At 33.9% G+C, this 25500-nt stretch overlaps 1 pseudogene across 1 annotated transcript; it reads left to right on the top strand.

Moving 5' to 3' along the window:
- Positions 1–18033: 18033 nt before the first annotated feature.
- LOC149180433 (protein CYPRO4-like) lies at positions 18034–25269 on the top strand (annotated as a pseudogene). The gene is made up of 8 exons (XR_016256928.1): positions 18034–18198; positions 20380–20442; positions 20597–20659; positions 20766–20822; positions 21415–21482; positions 21586–21667; positions 21899–23087; positions 24986–25269. The product of XR_016256928.1 is annotated as a protein CYPRO4-like (transcript).
- The last annotated feature ends 231 nt before the right edge of the window (positions 25270–25500 follow it).

Genomic DNA, 25500 nt, shown 5'->3' with positions numbered 1-25500 from the left:
GAATGTTGTTATTTTTTATGGGAGGCCTATGAATATCAAGAGGATATGTGCAAAGGTTCAAGTTTGGATGGAGTCTCTTTTTCGGGTTAAAAGTTATGAGAAGGCACCAAGGTTTTTTGTGGATTTATTCTAGAATGAGTTCCCAGTGGGCTTCTTTGATGGTGTGTCTCAGGTTAGCAAATGTGGATGTGGGTTGGCATTGTTGTTTAGCCCACAAACTCAACTTCATCTATATTTGGTTTGCTGGGAGGGATCAAACTCTAGAGTCGAAACTCTGGCACTATGGTTTCATTATACATGACTTGGAGGCAAAGTTGGATTGTATTTCTGTTTATGGAGACTCAAAGTCCATCATCGATGGGGTCATAGGAAAATCAAATTTCTCACCTCCCTCCTTGTTAAACTGGCTGGTGCATATAAAGAGGTTGATTAAACTCTTTTTTAGCATCTCCTTCTCGCATATTTACAGGGATCTCAATGTGTAGTCGTGATTTATGCAAGGATGGCTTGGGGGCACTCCTAGTGTTTTTCATTTTAGACTCAAATTGAATGTTGTAGTTCTAGAAGAGGGCGAGATCACCCTAGTTTGACTCTTTTCGTGTTGTTTGATTCTATTTTTTGACTCATGTTTTGTTTTTGGTTTTTTTTACTTTGGGACATTAATTCTATGATATAGTGGACCTATTATGTTTTTGGTTGGACATGGCTAGTTTATGGAGTACAAATATATTTTTGTTTTGAATTTGTATAAAACTATTAGTATTATATGTATTTTTTATGGAGCTCATGATGGACTTTAGAATGATATATTCACTGGTATTTTCAATTAAATAAAATATTTAGTGTTTTTTTCCTTAAAAAAAAGAAGAAAAAAGGTATTCTTCCATCTTTAAACATTGAAGCACAAAAAACATTGTTTAAATAACTATATACATCATAATATGTTAGCGTGAACCTATAATCCAACGATTGAATCAAAAATAATGTCTTTGTTGATTTGAATTTAAAACTCAAATTATGAAAATTATTATTTTTATGTATTACAGAATCATAATTTTAATTAAAATAATAATAATTTAATTTTAAAATTACACTTTAAAAAATATTAAATATTAAATTGATGTATAATATTTCTTATTTATAAGTCGAAGGATTCCGAATCACTATCAAATTTATAAAAATATAAATATTATAACTCAAATTTAAATTATAAATTTTAGATTTTATTAATAATAATATAATGCTCAAATTATACCTAAAAATTTATTAGTATGTAATGTTGTCAACTGTAAAGATTAATTTATGCCTCTTACAATTAGTTGAAAGGAAAACATGAAAAGCTTTGCATTAATAAAATGTGGTTTCTTTGTTCAATTTAGTATTTCAATATTTTTTATATAATAAGAGTTTTTAAAAAATTATAATAAATATAATTTATTTTAGGAAAATAAATAATTTTATTTTTATAAAAATAAAATTATATAAATAATGATAATTAACGTAAATTGAAATTAAAATTATGACAAATATTGTTTTTTAGTTCAATGTTACATTGTGATAATATGATCATCCATGGTCAACCATGGTCCAACGTTGCACTGTGACAAAGATTGTCTCAATATGAAAATCAACAATGGTCAACCATTGTCCAGCGTCGCATTTTGAGAAAGGTTGTCTCAATATGAAAATCAATCATGGTCAACCATAGTCCAATGTTGCATTGTGACAAAGATTTTGTCAATATGAAAATCAACTGTGGTCAACCATGGACACAACGTGTCACAACATTTTGTCAATGTGAAAATCAGTCATGGTCAACCATGTTTATTTTAGGGTTTATAATATTTACCACTTGGGTTTAATAATGATGATGATGGTTAATGTCCACTGAGACCAAACTTTGGTCTCTCGGACCTAAAGAAACAAATTTTTTATTTTGATTTAAGATTTTATTACTATGCTCAAAAAGCTTGGAGAGAGCCTCTCGATCTCACTATAATTTTGACATCGTGAAAGGCTAGGAAGGTCAGTATTGCGAGAGAGATTATGAAATTGAGATCTAATGTGGTTATATGCGGGGCACTCTAAGAGGAAGTGGTTTTCATCCTCGATGTTCCTATTCTCACAAAGATGGCAGATCCTTTCCATACATGGTGTTTTAGGAACTACCCAACGACTTGTTTCACTATGGAACTCATGAGAGTTCGTCTAATCTTCGCTATTTAATTTTCTTCTTTGAGTAGTTAAAACAGAGAGATATTTTTTATCTTCTAGGGGTGGGTGTGGATGACCTTCTTATAATAACTTAATTTTATTTTAGCTGCTAAATCTTTCTCACACCATTTTTTTCTTTGAAACTTAGAAGTAACAATATTTTTAATGTTTTTAATGTTTTGCAATGCATCATTCTCGTTGATCTCCAATGGTTTAACCGGCCCTTGTGTCTTTATACTACCCCCGCTTGAGCCTTAGGTGGTTTTGGCTGGAATTTAAAGCTAGCTTAGGAAGTCTGTTGGGTCCCTATAATACTAGTGATTACCCCATTACTATTGTAGTTATACCCTTATTTATATTGTTGTGCCCCTATTTCCCCCATATTGTTATTTCTGTGCCCCATAGAATCCCTCTATTGTTATTTTTGTGGCTTTATATTATTATTGTTAGGTCGGCTGGATTATATTGTGACTCCTTAGTCCTATATATAGAAAGGAGGTTTTGTCATTTGTATCATCCAAGAATTGTTCATTTATGTAATGTAAAGGAGGTTGCCCCTCGAAGAGGCTGAATTCTAAGGCGTTGATCTATCTTTTCTATCTTTTCTTGTGTTGGTTCCATAACAAAGTCTATGATCTCCTATGTTACTATTCCCTTGGGTTTTTAGTATTAATCCCTTTCTGTTTATATTAATCCCTTGGATTTATTATTCCCTTGGGTTTATAATATTAATCCTTTGGGTTTAATATTATTCACTTAGGTTATAATACCTTGGGATTTTAGAATTATTCCATTGAGTTTATGATAAAAACTAATTTATTAATTAACAATATTAATAACATATTTATTCAATAACAATATTTTTACTAATATAATTATGCATGTGAGTAATATAAACTTTTTACTTATATCAACCACATTTACTATATATAATTACTATAATAATAATAATTAACTTAAGTTAAAAACCAAAACATATATATGTATATAACAAGTACCATGATGATACAAAGACTTCCATTCATGTCCAATATCAACCACATTTACTATATAATTACTCTAATAATAATAATAATTAACTTAAATTAAAACCTATATGTATATAAAACAAGTGCCATGATGATACAAAAGACTTCCATTCATGTCCAATAAGTTGGCATGATTATCTCGTTTAAAATAGTGTTTTTAATGTGACAACCACCACTTTGTGCACAATACTAATGAATTTTTTAATTGACTATTACTGAGCATTTTGAATGGTTATAAATAATTGACGTAGACGTTAACATACTTTTATTTTGTTTTAATATCTTTAATTAGGAAAAAAATATTTATATAACAATATTATTTTGTATTTAACGATTTATAATGTATTTTTTATTTTATTAATAATTGTGTATTTGGTGATTTATAATGTTTTTTTTTAATAATTATGTATAATATTAAGAGTTAACGAATGTTTTTTATTTTATAATAAATCTCTCTAATTATTATAAATAATGATTGTGGTGATTAAATTTATTAAAATTTAATTTCATTTATTGAATTTTAATAAATATATTTATATTATTTTATTTTTTAAAATTTTATTTTTATATTTATATTTATATATATATATATGTTTTATGAGTTAAAAAGAAGTTTGGTATTGTATTTATATTTTTAAAATTGTGATTTAACATGAGTGCCTTGGAAAATTATATAAAAAAAGTGTTTTTCATTTTCAACTCTTTTACTATTGTAAAGATGGCAAATTCTTTTGACCTATGACTTTTTGGTAATTGTTTGACACAATGCTTCATTGTGGAGTTCATGAGAGTTTGTACATATTTTAACATGTTGATTTTCTTCTTTATGCAAGTCAAATTGGAGTGTACTTTTGATCTACTCGATTCTGGGTTGACACAACTTGTTTAGAATCTTATTATATTTTATCCTCTAATTGTTTATCACACCACAATTTCTGCTTAAATTTAGATATAACAATATTTTTAATATTATGAATATTTTACAAAGTATCATATTCCTTTATTCCCCAATGGTTTTGACAAGAATTCACATCTTTATACCACCCCAACACCCCCCTACCCCCAGGTACCCGAGATATGGGTCATTTTCAATGGAGTTTGAAGCAATCTTAAGAAGTCCCTTATATTCTACATTGTTTGTCTTGTTTTTATACATTAGTGAATAATTCATAATCATGTTCTACATAAGGAAAATGCTCACTTCTATGTGGAGGATAGGATAGGGTGTAGTCTTATAAAATGCTTTTAGTTTTAATTTACATTTCTCCATGATTCTCTAGATATATTGCAACCCCAAACTCCACTACTATATAAGATAACAAGAGTGATGAGAGTCTCAAACTTGATTTCTTCTTATCCCATAGTCAAAAGTATATTAATTTACATTTTTTTCAAAATCCATAATAAGTTTTCCAACCTCAAATATCCTTTTCTTAATGTCATAGTTATAGTTAAGCTTGTGATGAGAATTGTTTCTGAAATATTCGTATGAAGCCACTTCCTCCAACTTGTTGTTGCCATACATGAAATTAGTGTAAGTTATCTTTTTGGTTTTAATTATCATAAACTTTTTTTTGTCACTCTTAACAAGCATGCTTATAATAGAGCATAAATCATTGAGTTTTAGTTGTTTGTCAATATCATAGGGACTTCTTGGCATAGTAAAAATAGAATTGGCATAAAGAAGAAGGATAATGCTATACTAGTGAGAATCATGTCATCACAACTTTCTTCTTCCAACAAACCCTCTAACTATTTAATGCATATGCCAAAAACGGTAAGGGATAGGGGATAACCTTCCTTAACTCCTATATTACAATTAATTAATTCCAACCATCCCTTAGTGTTCCTAAACTTGGAAATAACATTCTTATACAGCCTTACCACACCAACTCTCAACTCAAAAGGAGATTTTCACTCTTCTAACCCATTCCAAAGGTTTGTCCTAAGCACTGCATCAAAATCATTTTAAAGTCAATAAAAAACTTGGGAGATTGGTTTAATCATTTGCAAACCCCTCCAAAATTATCCTAAGCATAACAAGGTGGTCCATAGTTGAATGATAGCTCCTAAATTTGGCCTAGCCTTTAACTATTTTTCTATGGTTTTTTTAGTCATATGTTGATCTTCTTTTCTAAAATAATTTCATATAGCTTGGCTAGATAGATAGCTAATAAGGATGATCCTATAATTAGAGGAATTGTTTTTATATCCACTTAAAAAAAATAGGTACATTGAGACTTTGGGCCTAGGGTTTAGGGAATCTCTACTTGACTACTAAATTGAAGAGCTTGTGGATTTGAGGGATAAAGAAAGGCCCTCCAACTTTTAATATTTTTTCTTGTTAACCTGTGATGCCCTTATTTTTTCTTATTCTATGTTTATTAACCCCAAATTCTATTTCTTTTATCAAAAAACCTCTACCTCTAGAGAAACAATTTGAATGTCTCCACAACATTAAAGATTTGTAAAGATTTATAAGGTAGGAATTCCAATCATCAAGGGAACCATATTGTTTTATTTAGTTTTATGAATCAAAATTTTCCTTCAAAATATCATAGGATCTAGCTTAAATAAGTGTAAAAGCTTATCCAACCTTCTATTTGTATTGTTCATTTTTTCCTTTTAATTAAGGCTTTGTCTATATTGGTCTTGTCAGAATTTAAATTTGAGTACAAGCATCTCTAATGTATTTTCGAGCAATATTACAATCTTTATTATACCAAGGGTTCATCATTTTTTTTCATTTTTACAAAACACCTCCATAGAGAACATTTTAATGGAAATACAAAGGGTTGGTGTAAAATTATGAGAGAGTTCTTCAATATTGTTCTCAATTGATATGAGATTTAATTCATTTTTTAACTTCTTAAAAAATTATCATATTTATTTTCATCAAAATTCAAGTGCTTTTGGTTATGAAAGTTCTCTTTTGTGGGGCTTGGGGCTTGGGGATTTTGTGCATGAAAAAGTTTAGAGTTGTGGTTAAAGATTTATGATAAGATAGGTTCATGGTTATTTAATAGGTCAAATTTAATTTATTGTTGTATATGGGTATCAAATATTACATAATCTATGATGCTCATACCAAATCCATGAATACAAGTCATCTTGTTTGCTTTTAGCCACTTTATTAATCATTGCAAATTATTATATGTGGAGAAATTCAAAGTTTCATTAACTCAATACCAAACAAACTCTAGTCCAAGCGTTTAGAGTGTATTTTGTATATGTTAGCCAAAGGTCCTCATATAGCCATAAAGGCTTAAAATAATAGCTTAAAGCCTTCTATAAAGACGATTGTCATTTCTCATATTGGAAATATCTTATTCTAAGTAGTTGTAAGGATAATTTTTATCTAGATTGTTTTTCTTATAAAAGGTAGAATTGATGGGCATGGAATAATTACTTGCGATATAGATTTGTTTAGCACTAATATCTGAGATATCCATCCACTTGTACCAGTTGAAAGGGTCCTTTTTAGAAAACTTAATGTGAAAAAAAAAATCCATAAGATATGCTAGACAATTCCTCTATAATAGGATTTCTTATTACAAACTAATCATAAAATAAATTGATCTATATTTCTTGTTGGAATCTGTTGAATTTTATTTTTCAACAAATTTAAAACTAGTAAATAGATTCAATGCTCTCAAGAAGCCTTAGAACACTTAAAATTCTGAAACTTGACAGTTGTGACATGGACTTCCAAAATTTTCTACCAAACCACCATTACATCAAAATCATGCTAGAAAAACCATTTTTTTTGGACAAATCTTTGTTTTTATATATATATATATATATATATATATATATATATATATATATAGATGAATGACTAGTTCATAATAAAAATTTAGATATTTTAAATTGTTGACACCTAAACATCAGGATTGGGTGAGTAAGTGTAACTGATGTAAATAAATAATGGAAAATATGAAGAGTCAACAAGAGATGAAATGAATAGTCTCTCCCTCATGTATATAATAAAGACCAACCTGAATGAATACAATGAATTGATTTTGAGGAGTTACTGCCTGGTCTGACATGGTATCAGAGCCAACACCATTTTTGGCTTCCCTCTACTTTGTAACTCCCTATTCTACCTATGTTATTCTGAATCCTATGCAGGCTGGCTAGCCTGGCAGCTCTGATGCTTCCACTCGCTTGAATGCATCATTATTCCCTTACGATTCACTATTATTCTCTGTTATTATTCTACGCTACTCCTGTCGCTGCTCCACCTTCAGGAGCCTCCGAGAAGGTCGCCATTGATTAATGTCATTGATACTCGGTGTTACTGTTAGCAATGGCATCCTCCTCCTCTCAGTCAGCGTCGTGTCGTGCTTGTTCTGGTATTTTGCATTGCGTTATGTAATGCTGGTCAAAACGTTGGTTCAAGTCGAATTGTGTTAAGACTGTGGTGCGAGTTGTATGTTAAAACTCTGGTGTTGTTTATGAATTAAGACCACGATGCATCCTTGTATGTTAAAACTCCGGTGTCGTCTGTGTCTTTTATGCATCTGGAGTGTTAAAACTTCATTAATTAGTTAATATCTTGCCTCTGTTGTTCATACTCTCCCACGGTTTACTTCACGCATAGCTCATATACAACCACATTGAAATATTCTCCCCGTAAGCCACAACAGTGTTAAAATCTTTGCTGCCATCAATATATGATACAAGTGTACAACAATTCTGGAAATTCCACAGCAGATTCAAAAAATACAGTATTTTCCATGTTGAAATGTGAAGAAAATGTATGTTGCACCCAGATTTTGCAACACAAAATCGAAGCCTTATACAGCCTTAATGAGTCTCTGTGTTGATTACAAGAAGTCCGTCATTTCCAAATTCCATCCCGCGGAAAACTCACCGTCAAAGGACATGTCTTGGCTCACAAAATCTTTGTTCATATAATATTGCAGCTCGCTTGCTTCACAGGCTCATGAAACAAGTCGTGTGAATCTCCATAGTGGTCTCCATCCCACGCATTTAATCTTTCGAGCTATCTTCACTTAGTTTTTTCCTTCCATGCATATCTGGTAAATCGATGGTTTGGGTATAGAAACCTTAAATCTCATTTCATTGGGCACTGCTACGATACTATTACTGTCTAGAGCCTATGCATGAGAGCCTCCTCTCCTGCGCAAATTTTTTAGCACATATTTTTTCTCTCAGCAGAAGTATTTTTTCTCTCAGTAGAAGTATTTTTTTCTATCAGCAGAAGTATTTTTACAGCACTCAGATTTTACAATGCATTCAATCATATCTATTGTGGGAATAGTTCTCACTGGAAAGGAGAACTATCCTGAGTGGTCCCGGATGATAAAACACACCCTCATTTTCAATGAGTTGTGGAAAGGAGTGTGTGTTGGAGATGGAGACAAAGAGCCAGAACAACCTACCTCAGAAAAGAGTTCGCCATTTGGGAAAATAAGAACAGAAAATCCTATGCATTAATTGCAGCATCTGTAAGTGAAGAGGTGAGTCACCATATTTCGCCATTCTCAACTACTTTCGAAGCCTTACAAAAGCTGAAAGAACTCTATGACTCACATTCTGCACTTGAAGTTGTTCAACTCATGATTAAACTCTTCACTCTTGAATTACAAAATAATGATCCTCTTGCTCTTGCATCCGAAGTAAAATCTATAATGCATGATATCAAAGCCACTAGGTTGTATTAGATATTCTTCTTATCGCTTTTCTCAAGGAAATTTATCCTACTTACTCCAATTATCTTGATTCATTGGAAGCAAATGGAAATCTCAAAGATATTACCTTTGACTCTCTTGTGAAAAAATTTGTTGAAAGAGAGAAAGCTTTTGGAAAGAAGACAGCCCCTGAATCTTCTGAAGAGGTTGTATGCCTTGCTCATAAAGAAAATAATCTTGCCCAATATTCTTCTAGAGGAAGAGGTGGTCGAAGAGGAAGAGGAAGATATTTCAGAGGCGGGGGGGTAGACACTCTCAAGGAGAAAAGTTAGATTTGCACTGCATACGCTACAAAAGAAATGGATCACATGATGCTTCTACATGCAAGTTACCTTGTGACAAAATTGAGCAGCAAAGAACCAACAGAAAGGTAAAACTAATGACACAGACAAGGGTAAAGCACCTGAATCCGCTCATTATGTTGTGGCAGAATGTAATATCGAAGGAAATGAAGATTTATTTAATGCTTCACTTGCTTCTTGGAAAAATGATTGGTTGCTTGATTCAAGAGCAACTTGCCACATGACTCATAGAAAAGATTTTTTTGAACAATTTATTGACAATGTTGATGGAGCAGTATACTTTTCAGACCAATCAAAACTCAAGCCATCGGGGCTTGGCGCAATCAGGTTCAAATTGCATGTTCTTCCAGACTTTCCTCTACATCATGTTCTATATCTCCCACAACTGAAGAGAAACTTGTTGTCCTTGGTCCACATCTTCCAACAAGGTCACTCCATTCATATGTTTGATGGCAAGCTTGAGGTGAGAAAAGCATCTGACCACTCACTTTTCATGAGGGGGATAGAAGAAGAAAGGCTTCTCAAGATATTGGGTACCCCTGCTCATGCACAACATTCCTCATAGAACTCTCAGTATGAAGAAGGACTACACTTCATCGTTTTATTATGGCATGCTAGATTTGGAAATTTGTACTATGATAGCCTTCACCTGTTGAAGAAAAATGGTGTTGTTGGTTTGCCTACAATTCCTAGGAAACTTAAGCAATGTGATACTTGTATTCTAGGAAAGCATAGCAAACAGTGTTTTCATGATTCACATTCAAGAGCACATAGAAAACTTAAACTCATTCATTCAGATTTATGTGGTCCAATGCCTATTCCTTCGGCAAATGGAAACAAATATATGATGATATTTATTGATGACTACACCAAAATGTGTTGGGTTTATTTCTTGAAGAACAAATCTGATGCTTTTTAAACATTCAAGAACTTTCATAAATGGATTGAAAATGATGCACAATCTCATATTGTCTCTATTCGCATTGATAATGGAAAAGAATACACTTCAAATTAATTTGAAAACTATCTTCGCCAACATGGGATCAAACATCAAACAATTGTGCTTTATAATCCCCAATAGAACGATGTAGCTAAAAGAATGAATAGGAAAATCTTAAATATGGTGCGCTCCATGATGTTTTTCAAAAATGTAAAATTGATGTTTTGGGTTGATGTCGTTCTATGTGTTGTATATATAAAGAAAAGATTTCCATCTAATGCCATCAGAAACAAGACTCCCTATGAAATGTGGTATGGACACATTCCTTCGGTAAAGCATCTCAGGGTATTTGGTTCCACCTGTTATGCCTTGATACCAAAGATACATAGAAAAAAACTTGGTGCAAGAAGTTGTAAGTGTATCTTCCTGGGGTATTCAAACACATCCAAAGCATACCATCTCTATGATGAAGTCAATAAAAATTTTGTTGTATCTAGAGATGTAATCTTTCTTGAATCATCCAAAACTGACAATGTTGTTGAGCAGCAACTTGATCACGGATAGATTCGCAAATGTAAAATCATTTCAAGAATTTGATAATCAGATTCCACATCTTCAAGGTGGGATTCCTATACTAAATCAACCTGTGGAATCTTCTTCTGAAGAAATCTCTCCCCCGCAAGAAACTCCAACAACGGATGATACTTTAAGTAATGTGATTGATAGAATTGGGAGACTCAATCTTGATTCAGTCCCAACTCAATCAACGGAGCAGCCTGGACCATTTGAGAAAGGTCCCCCAAAGTGGATGACAAAGACACTTGAAAGTGTTCATCCTGATGAGGTTGGAAAGACAGGAACTAGAAATTCAAACCAGCACAATGGAGGTCATGTAGATGACTCTGATTCACCTATTGATATGGATGTTTCTTGTGACTATGAATTGAATTTTTCTACATATTTCGAACCAAATTCCTTCAAATAAGTTGCTTCTCATGATGAATGGAAAGAAGCGATGCAAAAGGAGTATGGTGCCCTGATAAAGAATGGCACTTGGAAGCTGGTTGATCCTCCATTAGGAATCAAGCCAATTGGCTACAAGTGGGTCTACAAGAAAAAGTATAAAGCAAATGGCTCACTTGACAACCACAAAACCAGGCTTGTGGCAAAAGTTTTTGCATAGAAGGAAGGGGTCGATTATGAGGAGACTTTTTCCCCCATAGCAAAATGGGTTACCATCCAGACACTCTTTGCCCTAGTAGCTCAAAATGGTTGTAAAGTCCATCAAATGGGTGTAAAAATTGCTTTCTTGAATGGAGATCTAAAATAGAATGTTTTTATGTCCCAGCCTGAAGGATTTGCTGTGAAAGGACATGAACATAAAGTATGCAAACTTGTGAAATCCTTGTATGGCCTCAAACAAGCACCATGAGCCTGGTATGAAAAACTAACTAAGCATCTTCTGAAACTCAATTTCAAACATTATGATCTTGATGATGCAACTTTATTTGTCAAGAAAGTTGGAAAATAGTTGTATATCTTGTGGTATATGTAGATGATCTTTTGATGACAGGGAACAATGAAAGCTACATTGCATCCATAAAAAAGGAATTGAGGAAAGGTTTTGAAATGACTGATTTGGGCTATGTTCATTACTATCTTGGTATTGAAGTAACTCAACATCCGAAGTCCATATTTCTTTCTCAAAAGAAGTACATTGGAGATCTGTTGAACATGTTTGGCATGACAGAATGCAATCCTCTTACTACTCCAATGGAACAAAACTTAAAGCTCACATCCATTGAAGGAAAAGAATTTGAGGATGCAACAAAGTATAGATAGCTTGTAGGAAGTCTCAACTACCTAACTACTACCAGACCAGACATTTCGTTTGTTGTTGGAATCCTCTCCAGGTTTATGCAAAAGCCTTATGAGGGACATTGGTCTACTGCAAAAAGAGTTCTAAGGTACTTGAAGGGAACTCAAGACTTTGGAATCAAGTATACATGGGTGGACGACTTCAGCTTGATTGGATACTCTGATTCAAACTTCAATGGAGACAAAGAAACTGGGGTATCTACTTCAGGTTATGCTAAGAGTCTTGGATCAAAAGCTGTCTCCTAGAGATCACGCAAACAGTCAGTTCTAGCAAATTCCATAATAGAAGCAAAATATGTGGCAACAGCTAAGGCAACGAAAGAAATTGTGTGGCTCAAGAATATTTTTGAAGATTTGCAGGTAAAACAAGTACAATCGACTCCATTCATGATTGACAATGCCTTAGCAATAAATTTGGCCAAGAACCCAAAGTTCCATGATCGAACGAAGCACATCAATACTAAATATCATCTGATTCGATATCATGTTGAGGCCAAAACAATCCATCTTCACCATTGTTCCACTAATGAGCAAATTGCAAACATCTTCACCAAAGCACTTGGAAGAGAAAAGCTTGAAAGCTTTAGAATGATGCTTGGACTCACCAACATCCCTTTAGATTAAGGGGGAATCTTGACACCTAATCATCAGGATTGGGTGAATAAGTGTAACTAATGTAAATAAATAATGAAAAATATGAAGAGTCACCGAGAGATGAAATGAACAGTCTCTCCCTCATGTATATAATAAAGACGAACCTGAATGAATACAACGAATTGATTTTGAGGAGTTACTACCTGATCTAACATAAATTAATGTTTAAATACTATTTTATTTGTTTTTATATTCAATTTTTTTAATATTATCATAATATATTTACTTTAAAGTTAAGGTTTTTTTTGTTATAATTAAATTTAACTAATTTCCTCTTCTTTTTTTCCATAACTCAAATTAAATTTGATTAACTTATCTATTTTAACATAATAATAATTAACAATTAAAAAAAAAAACTCTATAGGTATGTCTATTTTGAAACAGGGCTTATAGAATTTTAATTTAATTATCAATAATTATTAGGTAGATGGTAGGGATTTAACCTTTATAGAATATTCTAAAATATTCTTATTAGTATACACAAATCAAAGGTTGAGATTTATTTCCAAAATAGTTATATTGTTTTAGTCCTTTTAATTAAATTCATTAATTAAAATAATGTCATATGGAATGAGTTATGATTTTTGAATATGTTGTATTGATAAGTCATAATATTGGCCCATGGTATTGTAACAAAGCCAATTTAAAAAATAAGAGTAATAATAATTATTTTTATCATTAATAATAATAATAATTTTAAATAAAGTTATAATTTAGTTATTTGTCATGATTTTTTTAATTTTATTGACTTGAGATGTATCATGAAGCAAGTGTTTTGATGTTTACCAACCTAGATCCGTCTTAACTTTGGATCTACCAAGAGTCCAGAAGGATATAATGTCTTCACTCTAAAAGAGGTTTGCATCTCAAGAGATTTGATGTCTCTAAAAGAGATTTTCATTTCAGGGGATTTGATTTCTCTTTGCGCTTGGTAGATCCATAGTTAAGATGGATCTAGGATGGCTTAATTTCACCCTTTAAATAGGCTACATTCGCATGAATATCATAGGTTCTCATACCATAGGTTAATACCATGAAGTTATTTTTATTTTAACGTTATATATATATATATATATATATAATTATCAAGTAAAAATGTCTTGACTTAGGATTAGTTTTATTTTTAGGTTTAAAAAAGACATTACAATTTATTTTTAGGCTTAAACTAGACATTACGTTATATTACAACATCTCTACTATATTAAACTGAAAGTGCCTTTTTAAATAATCATATATTAATATTTATCCACATTTACCAACTATTAAATTTATATGAATTACATGGTAATAATATATACATTAAATTTTTCATAACATCAATCTCTTCATCTATACTTTTAAAAGAACTAAAAAAACAAACCCAAAAAAGATCTCTTCCCTGCAACTAAAAAAAAATAAAAAGGCATCTCCTCCCCTCCATAGCTAGGGTTTGTCCTAGTGGTTTCTTGATTGATAGGCCAACGGTTGCATAATCGTCTCTTACATAAACGGGGCATGGGGTATTAGAATTGTTGCCACTGTGATCGTCAAACCCGTAGCCATCAGTCGGTTCATAGGCACAAAACAAACTCAATCATCTTAGCACTCACGGAGCTGATGTATTAATGCCACTCTTGTTTGTCTTTCGGGATGAGAGCTTCATGTTTTAATTCAAAGCCGACGGGTTTTAGTTTAATGGATTCTAGAACTCGTGAAGCCCACTCACTAAGTTGTTCATCCAAGATGGCAAATGCCAACGGTTCAAAAATGGAGGGTGGAAGGCCGTGTTGTTTTTTTAACAAAGGTTAAAATTATATAAAATAAAAATTCATTTTATTAAACGAAATTTGTAAAATGATTACTAAAGTTTTCATCATCTTGATTTAATCAATAACTAAAGCTTTCATTTTGACAAAGTGTATTTTGATGGGAAAGTTTACAAAACTTTCACTTAGTTCAAAAAATTATGGAAATTTGGGTGGTTAAAAATCTCAAAAAATTAAATGAAATGTTTATGGCTAATTTTATTTTTTCCTTAATAAAGAAGAGTGAGATTTGATATTCTACTTGGACTATATTTTTTAGTATCCATTAGAATGTATCTAGTCTTATGGTCCCTAGACTTCTATCTAGGAAAGAAAATTATAGCAACTCGAGTGTGGGTTAAATTGCCTCATTTTTCTCAAGTTTTCTAGGATGACTATAGACGTAGATATATTGGCAATACAATGGGTAAAATCATTAACCAATAAAAAATAAAAGGAAATTTATTTTCTTGTGTAAGAATAATTGTGGAGGTGGGTTTGGAGAAGGGACCATCAAAGTCTCTACATATCAATATTGATGGATGGAGCCATAATAAGATCATAGGATATAATCATATTCCATTCAAGTATAATATTTTCTATGTTTATGGATATTTTGCCAAAAGCTATCAAAAAAAGAAAGAAGAGTACTATCCATCAAAGCAAAAGTAAAGAGAAGAGCTTAAGTTCAAGATGGTCTCAATTAGGTGCATAAATTCTTAGTGTAAGGGGCCTCTTAAGTCAAAGACAGCCAAAAAAAGGTTTTTCTACATCATGAAATAATCAATTTGAAGTCATTCAAAATCTAGAGAGTTTAATAAATCCAAAAGACATCAATTTGGAATCTAAAAACGAAGCAATTGAACCTAACTCTAGATCAACATTACCTAATAATGACACATATCCATGATGATCTTGAAGCATACTAATGGTTCAGTAGAAAAGAAAGAAATAGATGGAGAGAAGGAAGAAGGGGAAATAGAGGAGGTAGAGGAAATAGATGAGGAAGAAAAGGAAATAGAACCAAAGCCAATAGCAAGGTAGAAAAGAAAGAAATGGATGGAGAGAAGGAAAAAGAGGAAGTAAAGGAAATATATGAGGCAAAAGAGGAAAAAGAACCAAAGCCAATAGCAAGGGATCATTTTGACTCTTCTAAATCCTTTCCTGAAATCCAATCCTAATAAAAAGTTCCAAATCTCCAATCCCCCACCAACACCCAATCAGAAATGGATGACTTATGAGGTAGAAAAGAATATCCTCCATGTTTAAAATATACTTTACTTAAGAGAAATTATAATTAAGAATTTATAGCTATGTATTTTTCTATTTTTTTTATAATCAATTGTAAAAATCTATTCTTATACAAATATATTTTACTTAAAGGAATACCATATATAATTTATTTATATATTTATTTGTTAGAATTGTAAAAATCTATTCTTGTACTTAAGAATTTAACAAAACAAAACTCAATAAAAAAATCCATATCCTCCCCTCTCAAATATTTAGAATCTCGAGATTTAGGAAAAGAGAAATAATTAATTAAAATTACACTATCAACAATTTTCTCAATTAAAATTACTACTACGCAAGAACCTTTTCGAAAGCATATATTTCCTCATTTTGATTGGTTGCTTAAGTTCCAGCGAGACAAGTATTTCATTTCACTTTAAAGGTTGTCTTACCATTTTGAGACAAGGATTAAGTACACTTCCATTCGTTTCTGGTTACAAGAAGAAGAAGAAAAGAAAAAGGTGGGAACAAATAATAACGCCAACCAACCAACCAAAATATCATCATTATGGATGGTTGTCTCTACTCTCTTCCACCATCATATGATGTCTCCATGTTCCTACAACTTTAATTAATTAAATTAATATGAACATAAATCAAATGAGTAAGCTCAATGAAATTTTTTGAATAGACAATACGTTTAAATAATCCTGCACATATAAAACTCAAAAATCTTGAAAAAACAAATAAATATATATATATATAATTTATTTTAAAATTATCTTTTTAATATTTATTTAATAAAAATATAATTATTAATTAAAATTTATTATTATTATTATTATTTTATTTTTTCCTCATTCAACTTCCTTTGCATACAGATTACTTGTAAATCAAAAACGGACTGTCCACGATTTAACCATTAAACCAATTGCCTATGCATTCGCTTCCCGGGGACTGCATTTGTATCTAACAACTATTTAGGGTTTAATATTTTCGCTTTCTACCAAAGAGGGCTGTCATTACATAACGTTTACCAGTGCGCATTTATTTATACTCTTCTTTAAGACCACTGTCCATTAATTTTTTTCATTCATCATTTAACCATTGTTATTCAAGATTATCATTTTTTGGAGTTTTGATTTTTGTTTTCTAAATAAAATAGTAATTAGAAAACATAAAAATATTTTGCATATGGAAAAATTAATAATAAATAAATAATATTTCTGTAATTTAAATTTTTATCATATATTTTTAAAATTAATTTATCTATTAAATCTAATTAATTGTATAAGAGACAATTTCCACTCTAATTAGGCCGATAGGCCTTCCTTTGAAAGGGACCTTTCGTCGTCCTTTTCATTCCGACGTTGACACTTGTCATTAACAGCAAATTGACATTTGGGTATTTTGCATTTGCAGTTTTGCATTTGTTATGCCACTGTGTGCGCTATTATTGGACTCGAAACCGCGGGCTTCCGTTCCATTTGCCGGTGAAACCCTCAGTATGGGAATCCTTGCGGGCTCTCACGGGTGGTTTTGTGCAAACCAGAGCTAGCGATGTTGTTCAGAAGGGTTAACATGCATAGGGTCAGGGTTCGAGTTTCTCTGAGCATGGCTCAGGTTTTGAAGCACGATGAGCACTTGATTTCTAAGGCGGTGGAGGCCTTTTATGAACGGGACGTGGATTCCATGAGGGCGGCGTCTCGGATGGAGAAGTTTTTGTGCAATAAGGAGATGGTAGATGTCTCTGTGAGGATGTCAAGGGCCATGTATGCTCAGTTCGTGCAGCAAGCCTTTCAGGCACCGCGTTGCTCAGTTGTAAAGAAGAAATGGGATTGAAAAAACCAAGAGGCGTATATACACACATTGGGTTGAATAATTTAGTGCACATTGAGGCAATGACACGGCTTAGAGCCGCTGTAATGATCAATAAATAGTCAGGCAAGATGCATCATTGCCTCAATTATTTGTAGGATCAGGCTGTATTTAGTGTTTGACAGGTCTTTCCATTTTTTGTAGTTCTGGGTTAGAATTGTTTTGCTTCCAGGAACGTCAATATTGCCAAGACCTTGATTTCAAGTTTTTTCAAACAGAAGAGTTTTTGGGTGTTACAAATGGTGGAGTTTGCAGATTGAAGCTGTGTTTTATGAAGGGTATCTGCGAGAGATGTTATCATAGTTTTTTATTTTGAGGAAACCCAAACCTGTAATAGCATTTTTCTGGTTACCCTTTAAGGTGTCACAAGGGTTCCCAAACTGAGGGTTTTAAGCTGCTTTTAGAGGGTTTTCTGAACCAGGATCTGGGTATTTTGAGAAATGTCAGGGGAAGAGTATTTGGAGGTCAAGTTCAGGCTCCATGATGGTACAGACATTGGTCCCAGAAGATATTTATCTGCCACCACTGTTGCCACCTTGAAGGAAAGCGTCCTTGCACAATGGCCCAAAGGTAAGGATTTCATTTCTATCATTTTTTTAATAATTTTACGTCTATTTAGTTAGTCTGGAATCTCAGGCCTCGTTATTATTATAGATCAGTTTTTGGTTGAAGGTGCATTTTTCGGATACTCTTCCGCTTGCAGGGCTTTGCCATCTTTCTCTTGGAACTTGAAAACAGAAATTCTTGGCCACAGATCTAGGATTTTAAAATAGGTCCAATCCCACAACTCACACACACACACCTGAAAATAAATAGTAAAGTTTGATAGCGCAGGGTGGTTTATAGATCTGGTGAGTGTGTGGACTGGACAATAGTTCACAGCCTTGTGTGTGTAGTACACCCATTGGAAACAGGTCATGATTGGTTGGTCTGAAACCTCTTTCACTGCGGCGGCCAGGCCACAAATAGACCAACAGCCCTGAGGCTAAGCAACAATAGCAACAACCAGTACAATATCGGCAGCTAGGCGTCGGATCATCATTGCAGTAGAGCTACAATAAATACTACACAGCTATCCATCAGGCAGGGGGAGCGAGGAAACTGGAATTTGAACCTGGTTCATCCTCACGACAACTGCTCCAAGTTGCCTCTTGGCCACAGCCTGGTGCATGAACACATACATGTTTGCGTGTGTTTGACTGGAACAGAGAAATAGGTATAACTGTTTGAGATGGGTTCTGGTTCGTGATTTACTGTGTTGAGAATTACTAGATCTGCAAATTCTGCTTAATTCTGTTTAGAATCCTCCATATTTTAGGCAGGTCATTTACATTGTGGCAGAGGATTATCTCTGCAGTCCATTCATCGAGAGATATGATAGGAGATCCCTGGTTGCAACATTGTACTTAATTTTAAGTTTTAACCAAAAGATTTGAAGATAATGATTAAATAAGCAGATTTGGCATGAATTGCGGCTCGAGCGAATGCTAGGTCTCATTGCAAATACAGTGGAGGGGTGGATTTGAGGATTTTTATTTATCATATGACTATTATGCATTTGTATAATATCATCCTGGGGTTTGTGAAAAGGAAGAGCCTGCCCTTGATCAGGTTTTCTTGCTAGAGCAATGGAACAATAACGGAGGGTTAGGGTAGAAGAGAACCTTGTATTGTCCACCCATCATAGTTTCCAGACTCTGCTGAGTCTACCTGATCTCTCTGAGTCTGAATGATCCGGTGAGTCGAGTCAACCCAGTTGGTCAAGTCTTGGAAAAAAATGGTCAACCCCAGGATAACTTGATAAAAGCTCGTTTTCATGGAAAATACTCAGCATGTCAACTCATACTTGGTCAAAACTTGTTGTGCGGTCTGCCTTGTGAGTCTTGCTAAGTCAAACCGGAATAAACTCACCAGAGCATCTATAAAGGCATATTCGGGGGTCATTTTGCTCATCTTTACTTGTTTTCAACTCAAATCGGAGAGGGTGTCTTAGTGCACACATGTATATATTAAACACGCCATGCAAGAGTGCAGCATGTGCCTGGTAGTGAAACAGAAATCAAACTATTCCTTTGCAACTTTTCAGGCATCATGCGAAGGAGTGACATATGTCTGGTCAGGAAGCACAACTAACCTATTAACTATTACCTATAAAATGTTGAAGGGGTGTGAGGGGAAACACCACATCCCCACAGGATATGCAGATTTGAGACAACTCAAGTCCATCAGACCCCAGCCAGCAAGAGCACCCTTGATGGGCCACAACAAGTCAGCAATGGCATGGGAGTGGCAGAAAAGGTTTATTTTCCTATGCCTTGCAAACAGCATCACATGCACCAGTAGGCAAATTGAAACTGAGAAATGCTTCAGCAGTAAAGAAACTGTGCTGTGGCTGGAAATAAAGGGCATCATGGCTTTTTCCCAAAGCAAACTGATATCAGCTCTGCCATATGAGGATAGGACAGATAAGGTCAAATTAAAATGATTATAAAATGCAAACCAATCCTCCAAGGCCTACTAATTTGCACATACCAATTCGAAATCATAGGTCAACCTTACCAAATTCATCATATTACTGTCCAGTAAGTAGTTGACTACGTCATAATTTTATGTTCATTGAAAGAGAAGGCTTAATGACATACGCATTTGTGTGTTGATATCTGGGTGTAAGTAATGCATTAGCATATGTGTTACCATTTAACTTAATATCTGTAGTAACCATTCAATTGGTTTTATTTACAATTCTTGCAGGCTTGAAAGAAAAATATGACAAAGCAATGAGGAGAAATGATGTGAAGGCCATTGTTGTCACTGGTATGCAACTTTGCAGAAGGGATGGAAACTGTACTAAATGTTCAATGGTGTTATAAATCTTTATATATATTCATATATATAGAGAGAGATGTAAATGCTTCTGTTCAAAAATCGAGATGATTTCATGTCTATGTCTCTGTTTTGGCATTGTTAGGTAATGGAAGCATATTCTCAGGTGGTTTTGACATCAACGTTCTCCAGGAAGTACAACAGACTGGTATGCCAAACTAAGTTTTCATACAAAATTCAAATTCTGTTGCAGATTGTTTCAAAGGTTTCCATGTTTGCTCATATTCAATTCTCTGTAACTGTGTATCTAGCAGGGAACTTGTCACATTTGGGTAGAGTTTCTGTTGATCTTATGATCAATACTATTGAAGGTAGGCGTTTGTTATATATGTTGCTTTTTTTTTGTTTTCACTAAAATTGCAAGTTGTTGGTGATATGTAAGGCTGAAGTGGGGGTACTGTATCTCGGGAATGTTAGCTATTATCAAATCCACAAATAATGTGTAAGATAGAGGAATGTTGCTTTTACTTTGACTTTTCATTTCAAAAAACATTATCAATTCTTGTAAAGGACATTTTGTTGGATCGTTATTTTCCATATGTTATTTGAATACTATAAAGTGAAATTATCATACCCTTGACATTTTGAGCTTTTCTAGGAATGTGCCAAAATATGGATACCTAGGCTTATTGTAGAGTATAGTTGGATTTGATGGTACAGTTAAAAGTAGCATTCTTATAGCATAGTTAGGAACTCATCAATGTATTGGTAAAGGATTCTACATGTTTTCCTGTATTGTAATACGTAGCTGGATATGTTGATATTGTTAACATAAAAAAATTAAGATTCTGATGGATGTTTAGGCACCCCTGAAAGTTTGGAAAAGGATTCTATGTGTTCACTGTTTTTAGGATGGAACTTTTTTCTGGCTCTGACCTTTTTGGCCTTTTGGTGTTGTTATAGAGGCTAAAAAACCTTCCGTAGCTGCTATTAAAGGGCTTGCGCTTGGTGGTGGATTAGAATTAGCAATGGTATGTGGCAATGATTGTCCATCTCTTGTAATTTTTTGTTTTGGAAGGGGATTTTGGGAACTTACATGTTTTGAGTTATCATGGATGTATTTAATTTACACAGTCTTGTCATGCTCGTATTTCAACCCCAAAAGCACAGCTTGGGTTTCCAGAACTTCAATTTTGGATTATTCCAGGATTTGGAGGTAAGATTTCTCAATCTACATTTATCTGTCTCAGCGGGGCTGACTTCATACTGTGGTATAGCCAATTTTAATCTTACTATGAATTATCTGGAAAATAGGTAATGATTTGTTTCCAGCGCTGAAGACTCTGAAATGAAGAAGGCGGCATGCAGGCTTTTATATTTTATATTTTATTGCGAAGTTATTTGTGGCTTCTTGAGGGTTGATTTTCCCATGCTTTAAACTTGTCAGATCATTGGACTATCATAGCTCCTAGCGTGCACGTTATTGTTGTATCTATGAATGGGTTTTTCTGCTTCTTGGCTTCGATCATGACTATATGGGGTGGCCTTCTGTATCGTGAAGGGTACATGGATTTTGTTACAGAGTTTCAGAATTGTATGTTTGAGAATACTTATTTGCTCAAGGCTACTGAGGAAAACAAGGTTAAGGTGTTTGGGAAGGATTTCATGGGGTGGGCTAATCCCCAGACTGTGGATGATTCTGTCTGGGAAGATGCAGAGGAGAGCTTGGGGCTGGAGGACGAGGATAGGGATTTGAATGAAGAGATTGAGGAGGCTACTAATGGTGGTATACAGAGCTTGGCCATGGGTGCCCTGGGTCATAGCTTTTTGGTCGGTGAGACTGGCATTGAGGCAGCCAAGAATTTGCACCATGGGATCCATGGGAAGGGCATGCCTGTGAAGTTCAGGTAGGGGGATTTGGGGGGTGATGGGTCTTATTACTCTACACCGAAGAAGGGTCTTCTCATGAGAGCAGAGACCAATATGATGTTGATGAGCCCTGCCAAGCAGGGCAAGCCTCATGCTGCAAGGGTTCACCAGCTAGATATTGAGACTGGGCAGGTTGTGGCAGAATGGAAGTTTGAGAAGGATGGGACTCCCAGATGCGGGATATTACAAATGTTAGCAAGGCTGCACAGTTGGATGCTGCAGAGTCGACCTTCATGGGGCTTGATGACAATAGGCTGTGCAGGTGGGATATGAGGGATAGGCATGGTATTGTTCAACAGTCTGACAACACGGTTTCGAATTGGGCCAATGGTCATCAATTTGCGAGAGGTACAAATTTTCAGTGCTTTGCAACTACTGGGGATGGATGCGTGGTGATTGGATCCAGTGATGGGAAGATTCGGCTTTATGGGAAAACATCCATGAGGTTGGCAAAAACAGCGTTTCCAGCTCTTGGATCACCGATCACACATGTTGATGTTACTTATGATGCGAAGTGGATTCTTGGGACTACTAATACCTATCTTATTCTTATCAGTACTGTCTTCACGGTTAAAGATGGACAGTCAAAGACAGGAGTTTCTGGGCGAAAGGGGCACAAGATTCCAGCTCCGAGATTGCTCAAGCTTACTCCAGTGGATGCACATTTGGCTGGAAAGGATAATTTCCATGGTGGTCAGTTCTCTTGGGTAAGTGTTACTAATATGCATTTTGGTCTTCTGATTTGTATTGTTTTTCTTCCCCTTATGTTGTTTATTTGACTTTAATGTCCTGTTCACTTTTGAACTCCAACTACTACTTGTTTCAAAGTATGTATTGAAAATCATTGGTTTCCATTTCATGAAAAGTAAATTAATGAATGTTTCTATCCATTGCACTCGCAAAATTGTAAACCAAAAATTGAACAAATTTCTATAAGCCAGGGCAGCTATTAGCCATGGGGTTGTACTAGTGTTTGGTCACATTTAAGCATTTTCTAAACCAGCAAAGTTTTTTTGAAAGGGCACAGCCTAATTATTCTAAGTTTTAGTTTTTTTTCATCTGAATTCGGAGATGCAAATTTTGACCAGATTGTTATTTGTTGCTATTTAATTTTTATTTTTTTTAATGTATAAATGGATTCAATTCGCTTAAAACCCAGTTTTTCCAAACAGAATCTAGTGATACAATCTTTGACTATATCGTGATTTGTTGTTGTTTAAAATTCATTTTTGAATGCACAAATCAATTCAGTTCCCTGAAAAACCCTTGGAATACTAGCCGCCTTCACGGCTCAAACTTGTGATTTCAATAAATCCCACCTGGATTCCAGACAAAGTTGATAAAAAAAAAATTGTAAACCAAAAATTGAACAAATTTCTATAAGCCAGGGCAGCTATTAGCCATGGGGTTGTACTAGTGTTTGGTCACATTTAAGCATTTTCTAAATCAGCAAATTTTTTTTGAAAGGGCACAGCCTAATTATTCTAAGTTTTAGTTTTTTTTCATCTGAATTCGGAGATGCAAATTTTGACCAGATTGTTATTGGTTGCTGTTTAATTTTTATTTTTTTTAATGTATAAATAGATTCAATTCGCTTAAAACCCAGTTTTTCCAAACAGAATCTAGTGATAAATCTTTGACTATATCGTGATTTGTTGTTGTTTAAAATTCATTTTTGAATGCACAAATCAATTCAGTGCCCTGAAAAACCCTTGGGATACTAGCCGCCTTCACGGACCAAACTTGTGATTTCAATAAAATCCCACCTGGATTCCAGACAAAATTGATAAAAAAAAAATATGCTTGAGAAAGAACCAAACATAGAAGAATTAGACTATGATGTTTTGAAAAGCAGTGATATTGTATGAAAAAAATAAAAAACAGAGTACCTAAGTTGCTCAGAACTTCATTAATACTTTTGGGGACTTCTTTCAAAGTTTAAGACTTTTTTATGTACAACAAATCCGTTTCTCTTAATGAACTGCACTATCCAAATTTGGTGTCGTTTCTGGACAGTAATATTTCTGGTACAGAAATGGTATGGAAATGCGGCCAACATGCAATTAGCCTTTTCTAAAATAAATTAGTCTCTGCACCTGGAACCAAAGTTTGAGATCTTCAACGGGCACAAGATGGTGAATTTCAACGTTTTGTTGCTTGGTCGAATTATCTGGTTGAATATCCAGTAATTTGTGGGGCCTTTAAAATAGCATCTTTAATTTTCAGACCAAACATCCTATTTTACTTGGCAAACCTTCTCAGCTTGTTGCTACATGGCTCATCACCTTTCTTTCAAGAAAAATGAATTCCCCGAACTGTTCCATTAATTTTTAATAGGTCTTGATTCTCCCAAACACAAATTTCAAACATGGCCTTACAGATACACAAAAATTTGGCCATATGCTTTTTCAATATCACCACTATAAACAAATAATAATGTATTAAAAGTTAGCAATTGTCTATGAAGGGATAAGGTACACAAAAAATGACTTCAACTTCATAACATGTAGCAATTGAACTTATAGGACCGTTGGCCTGCAATATAACCTTTATTAGCTCTTCAAGTGTACTAATTTCTGACATCTATTTCTCTTCATCACTGCAGGTTACTGAGAGTGGAAGGCAGGAGCGCCATGTAGTTGCCACTGTTGGTAAATTTTCTGTCATCTGGAACTTCCGTCAAGTAAAAAACAACGATCATGTGTGTTACAAGGGCCAGAATGGGCTAAAAAGCTGCTATTGCTACAAGATTGTTCCAAAAGATGTATCCATTGTGGATAGCAAATTTATGCATGACAAATTTGCTATTACAAATTCTCTAGAAGCTCCACTTGTGGTTGCAACACCAAAGAAAGTGAGCTCTTTCAGCATAGCATCTTAACAATAACATCCATTTCACACTAATCATGGCGTTGAGCAATTAACTCAAGTGATGAATTATAAACAGTTGTACTGGCTTGTGCATATAACATTCGACACCTTATTGGAGTGGAGTAAAACTAAATTCTTTATAGATTTATAATCTGTTGTATAGCTGAGAGATTGGGCATTTGGTGCGTTTGAAGCAATGCTTGTTGTAATCTGTGTAAAGTGATGAACATGAGCTATGCTGCTTGTAAG

The sequence above is a fragment of the Pinus tabuliformis genome, chromosome 3_2 (genome assembly GCF_031772625.1).
Source record: "Pinus tabuliformis cultivar Carrire ecotype Pingquan chromosome 3_2, CPIR1, whole genome shotgun sequence".
NCBI lineage: Eukaryota > Viridiplantae > Streptophyta > Pinopsida > Pinales > Pinaceae > Pinus > Pinus tabuliformis.
The sequence above is the reverse complement of the archived record's forward strand: the minus strand, read 5'-3'. Positions and strand labels throughout refer to the sequence as shown.